Source organism: Pteropus alecto, unplaced genomic scaffold, assembly GCF_000325575.1.
Source record: "Pteropus alecto unplaced genomic scaffold, ASM32557v1 scaffold164, whole genome shotgun sequence".
In the NCBI taxonomy this organism is placed as follows: Eukaryota; Metazoa; Chordata; class Mammalia; order Chiroptera; family Pteropodidae; genus Pteropus; species Pteropus alecto.
Genome location: NW_006439568.1, coordinates 24,474,193 through 24,480,387, shown reverse-complemented (window position 1 = coordinate 24,480,387; position 6,195 = coordinate 24,474,193). Strand labels below are relative to the sequence as shown.

At 40.0% G+C, this 6,195-nt stretch overlaps 1 protein-coding gene across 2 annotated transcripts in view; it reads left to right on the top strand.

The window, feature by feature from the left end:
* CPQ (carboxypeptidase Q) overlaps positions 1-6,195 on the top strand; it is a 344,157-nt gene that overhangs the window by 291,740 nt on the left and 46,222 nt on the right. The window lies entirely within an intron of this gene.

Genomic DNA, 6,195 nt, shown 5'->3' with positions numbered 1-6,195 from the left:
GGAAAGCCCTTGGCAAGTTCCTCTCCTGCTAGGGCTATGTGAAAGCCTCCTTGTTTCTTTTTTTCTTTGTCTTTTCTTTCTTTCTTCTTTTTTTTTTAGAATGAGCATTCCAAGAAGAACAAAACTCTTCAGTGATAATTCTTATAAAACACTCTTTTTTTCATGGCTTTCGAAGGATTAAGAATTGGACACATAATTCTCCATTCATTTCTCAAGTGTCAAAAAATTATTGAACTTAAAGGCTCCAATTCCCTTGCAGGTTACACTGTCTGTCTGGATGAATTAGTATTCAATAGAGTTTTGGGAAAATCTCAGATGATTCGAAGGTTTGCAAATTATTCAGACTCATAATGAAATCTCAGGCTGAGGAAATCACTAAATGGTTCACGAGCATGGGCTTTTCCCCAGATGTCTGTATATCTTGGATTAATTTGTTCATCTGCCTTCTTTACCTTATCTATACTGGACAACCAAGAGCTACTTGAGAAAGTCACATCCAAACTAACCTGGTGCCACTGCAAATACATGGCCCCCAACCATAGCCGGGTCCACAATGAAGCCTCATGCTCCTGCTACATGTCTTCAGTCAGTTCCTCTCCCAAACTCTCACCGCTGACCTTATTCTCCCACTTTCCATTTCCTCCCTTGCTCAGCAAAGGGCAGTCCATTATCCATCCGTTCCCACTTTACACACACACACACACACACACACACACACACACAACCACACACACACACACACACACACTCACACTGATTCAGGGCTATGTTTAGGGTGTTGTACACTTCTACCCCTCAAGCACCTCAAACTGGCAATTATTTCTGTTCTATAGCTTCAGTTTGCTCTCTTTACTAAAGTTTCACCTTCAGAATATAAAATTCTCGAGTCTTTTCCATTTTTAAAAAATACAAACACCTTCACACAACTCCATGACCTTCCAGCTCTTTCGTTCGTTCATTCGTTCGTTCGTTCGTTCGTTAGTTCATTTTTCCAGGCACACGTATCTCTTTCCATTCATTTCTTTTCACTGCAGTCTGAATTCTACCTGGAGTAGTCCGCTAAGACTACCCCTCCGAAGGCTCATAGCTCCCTTTTGGCCAAATCGAATGGGCCTATTCTAGTCATTACTTGATTTTTTTCTGAAACATTGGCACAGCTGCCCACCACGCACATCTGGAAACTCTTTACCTCCTCTGCTTCTGTGCATCTCTCTTCCCTGGTTTTGCTTCTCCCTCTTCCCCATTCCTTTTCAGGCTCCTCTATTTATACTTGTCTCTTAAGTATTAGTATGTGCTAAGGTATCATCCTTGGACTCTTCTTTTCTTATTCATTTCACTATTCCTAGAAGATAGTTCTATAGATTCCCAAATCTAATCTCTAGGTGTTAAAATCCATGTAGCCAGCATTACCACTTACGTACCTTATAAGTACTTAAACTCGACGTGTCTGAACTTTTAGCTCACTCTCACTTCAACCCATCTCTAGGAATAGCAGAATATCATCCTGGTTATTCAAACCTGAAAGTTTCACACTGACTTAGATGTCTCTTCTTTATTCAGCCTTCTTCATTCAATTGATCCCTATGAAATGCCAGTTCTACCTTTTTTCTATTCATTGTGCTGTTGCTGCGGTGAAGGCACTCGAAATTTCTCATTACTACATCGTTTCTAGTTATCTTCCTAAAATGTGGCTTCCCATTGCTTTCTAGGCAAACTCTTATACATGGCATATAAATTCCCTCCTGACACTTACCAAACTCTCCAGCCTGGTCTCTTAACCAATTTTCCATGTGGATTTTCACTCTGGCCATAACACCCTATTAGAAGTTCCTTAAAAACACCAAATTATTTCACAGTTCCTCCTTTTATATGTTGCTCTTTTTGCTTCTTCCTTTCTAATCCTCCTGGCTACTTATCTTTCAAGGCTCAACTGATAGAATAGCATCTTAAAACACTCAGGAAATGTTAGCAATCATTATTGTTGCTGTTTCGTTATTATGCCTCCATTTAGTATCTAGAGCTGTTTGGTACCTTTCTTCTGTAGTCTCATAGTAAACCTATAACATAGCATTAATCATACTATCATATACATATAATCTGTTTTTCTCATCACCTAGTTCTTACTTCAACCATTTAATTTAATCACTTATATTACCTGTCCGGACCCAAAAGGTATTCGGGTTTGTTATCACTGTTTAAAACAACAAAGATCATCAACAGTTTTCTAATGAAATTGTATTGTGGTGGTGATAGTGATAGTGGTGCCGATGGTGCTGGTGGTGATTATTTATTGAGTTCTTACTATAAGTTAGGCACTTTCTAAGTGTTTTACATGTATAATCATATTTAAATCTCATGTAACGGGTGAGGAAACCAAAGATGAGAGAAGTAAGTACCCTAGCCAAGTCATACCATTAAGTAGTGGAGTCAGGATTTGAACACAGGGAGTAGTAGTCCAGAGGACAAGAAGATGGTAAATGTTTTCCATGTCCTGATACTAACCTTATTGCACACTATTACTCTGAGAGAGAGAGCCTGGAATGTCAATTCAAAATATTTATTATATATCTATTTTGTGATTACATTAGGTCTTTGAATAAAATGTAGTCATTCCCTAAAGCTTACCATCTAAAGGGGAAATAAGATATGAACATAGTAACCAAGCAAAATATTATAAATGGTAAAACTTACAAGTGCTATAGAAATTGAAAAGAAAGTTTAAACCTGGCTGAGAAAAACTCAAGGAAGTCTTGCGGGGAGGGAGAGCATGTCATCTGATACATGCCTGAGTAGTTGAGTCTAATAGGTGAAGATGGCCAAAGAATGAAGAGTGAATAGGATTTAAAGGGTAGTTGTAAGGAATAGAACAACAATTTCTTATTACCTGCTTTACGGCAAAGATGTAAAATAAAGAAAGGCAAGAGGCTTTGGCAGAGGCTTTCTCCCTACAGGGAGGAGGACAAAGGGGTGTAGTTACTCATACCTCAGAATCCCCTGATTGCTGCCATACAGGCATCATAGAAGTACACCCCAGGAAACTTTAAACTGACATGGACTCGCCTCTTGGAACTCAGTCCATTCCTACATTAGTTGGTGCCTTCTATTTGTACCTACTTCCTTGGAAGAGTTGAAAATTTTTTTTGAATGGTAGCTTAACATCCCAGGAGAGAATTGAGCTAACCTGAGGCCTCATATTTGAACAGGTTGGTTCTAGCCTTGAGAAAGTTGTCAGTGCCCTTTTCCCAAACTATAGAGGTACATTGCTCCTTCCCAGAAAGCAGCCTAGTGAGCTTGGCTCTTCTACTTAGTAGATTTCTCAGGAGACTGCAAGTAGTTTTACTCAATGAGTCTATTCCCTATTTTTTAGTAGAGAGTAATTTTTGGATACATTTTCTTAGAGAAAATGGCTAATGATCACAGGCAACATGACATAGGTAGTGGCCAATTCTGATGTGATTACTTGATTACTATGTCAACTTAGACTCTCTTAATTTAGGGGTACACAAAGAATCATTTTAAAATGCTTGGCTTGCTATTTATTTGATGCCTTGCATATGGAAAATGCTTAATAAATTGTATTTGTGATTTAGTATACATATGCAAATATATACATGATTGTAACCTCCATTTTCTAGTCCTAGTCTCTGTCAGGAATCAGAGGGTTCAGGTCTCAATAACTAACACATAATTCAATGGCCTCTGTATTAGTCAGGGTAAGTCATGATGGCAGCTGCAATGAAAACCCCCCTCTCAGTGGCTTAACAAATAAACATTTAGTTCTCACTCATGGCACTGTCCAGTGAAGATCAGTGTTTAGGAAGGGATGTTGTACACCACAGTTATTCAGGTACTAGATTCCTTCCTTCTACTGGCCTTCCTGTGCCTGAAGGCCTCAGACCCTTGAAGTCTTTCACTGAAACCTCTGCATCTGGTCAACCAGACAAAGAGAGAGAGAGAGGAAAGGGGAGAGAAGAGGGAGAGAAATGGGAACATGAAAGATGATAGGAGAGATTTTTGGAGCCAGGTCTGGACGTAGCACATGTGTCGTCTGCCTAAATCACATTGGCTATATAACAGGCTACATAGCCCCCTCAAGGGGAAAGGAAGTTATGAAATATAGCCTTCCTGTGTGTCCAGGAGAAAAATAAAAGGATAAAATGATTTGGTAAACACATAATATTATCTTTATCATAGCCTTTATTCTCTTCATTGTGTCAGTTATTCTGAGTATTTTGGAAGTTTTAAGGTTCTCACCTATCTCTCAGATATCAATGGGGACTTGTAATAAGTTGGTGGAGAGAGCTGGGAATATACAAATAATAGTCTTCCCACTGCTGCGCAACCCACTTTTTCCTTGATCTTCCTTTCTGCAGCTGCTTTGCATTTAGTGCAGTTCAAAAACATAAACTGGGGACCTTCCATTAGCCAATCACTGTCCTAGGTCTTGGAGAATTAATCACAAACAAGAGAGTCTCTTCTCTCAAAATGCTCAATCTAGAGGGGCCAGTCCTACCGTATCATGTCCTAACATCAACTCTAAAAGGCTTTCTCCCTCTCAGACTCCTCCAGAAAGAAGGCACATTGCCCTCTCTGCACCAGCTCTTCACAGCAGCTCTCTACAGAAGCCCCACTTGTTCCTCCAGGGACAGTGTTTTCTGAAACCTTCTACAAACGTCTCTAGAATTACTTTTCAGAGATAAGCCTAGAGAGCATTACTAAGTGTTAAACTCTCGATTACTAAGAATCTCTAGATTGCCTCCTAAGGCATGACACAAATTCACTGTGTTCCCTGGCACAGAGTAAGCTCTCATACTATCTTAGTGATCCGGCTGTCCTAGGGGTCGCCTCACATGCCTCTAGAGGACGTTTGATCTTAGGTAGCTAGAAGAATTGGCAATAGTTCCAAGTTCCCCTTCATATGTCTTCCCATAAGGAGAAGGGGGGATTTATACAAATCAGGTCTGAGAAACAGCCTTTGGTATCCCATGATTTCTCAAGGGAAACATGCAAAGTAAACTCTATAAAAACATGAGGGTGTGTACGTGTGTATACAAAATTCAGAAAGAAATTTTATGGAGAATACGGACTTAGGCCTGTTAAATATAAGTTTAATTTAACATAGCAACCAAGTATTTTTTTAACCAAGTTTTAGAACATTCAAGATGCCAAATTTCACAAGATGAATTTTCTGGGAAAAGTCCTAAAACTCCTCCTCTGATCACTTCCTATCAAACTTAAGAGGGAAAGGTGTTTTGTTTTGGTGGGTTCGACTCCACCCTTCTTCATTTTGGTTGTAGTAAAAAGTTATAAAATATGTTTTTCTGAGCAAGTGGTTTCTCCGAGTGCTAAATTCTTACCACTCTTTAAATGTTATAAGATCAGCTTTAGTCGTCCTCAAGGAAAACATCAAAGGAGGTAAAAACATATTAATGAGCACAGTAATTCAAAACCCCTTAAAATGTTCCCAAAGTATGGTGGGGCTTTCTGGGCATATCTCTGAGAAATGGATCTTGCTTTAGCATACACAGGAAGCCAATCTCCAGGTAGTTACTCCTTACAATTCCTTCGCTAGTTCCCTCCTTGAGAATTCCTAAAGTATCTCACTCAACAGTAATGTAGATTCTCAGGATTAGAAAACAGTAAGCTGGTATATCAAGTAAGTTTACTTGCCTAGTCCCCTGACATTAACTAGCTATATACTTACACTGCCAGGACAAACACTATTAATTTAACAATAAGCTGTACAGCAGTGAAATTAAACTGTGCCTTCATGGACATAGCAAAAATACAAGCACAGTTACCACTGTAAAGGAACTTAATATCTAGATGTGAACACTAGAAGAAGAGCCCCAACTGGAATGTAAACTCCATGAAAGACAACTGTGTTCACTGCTGTATCCTTAGTGTCGGAATAGTACCAGACATATGGTAGATTCTCAAGAATCATTTGTTGAATGAATGGAGATCAAGCAGCATAAAGGAATATATGATCAAGGACTAAAAATGTAAGAGTGGATGGCATTCAGCAAGAATAGTGAAGATGTGGCCTGGGCCTGGACCAGTGCATAGCTCAGGCCGCTCTCTGCCATGGTTCTGGAGGGCAGCAGCACATGGCAGCCGCGGTGGCTGAGAGCGGGCCCCCCACCCCTACCCACAGTGCCCCCCCGGCGCCACGCTGCCCTGCGGTACCACAGC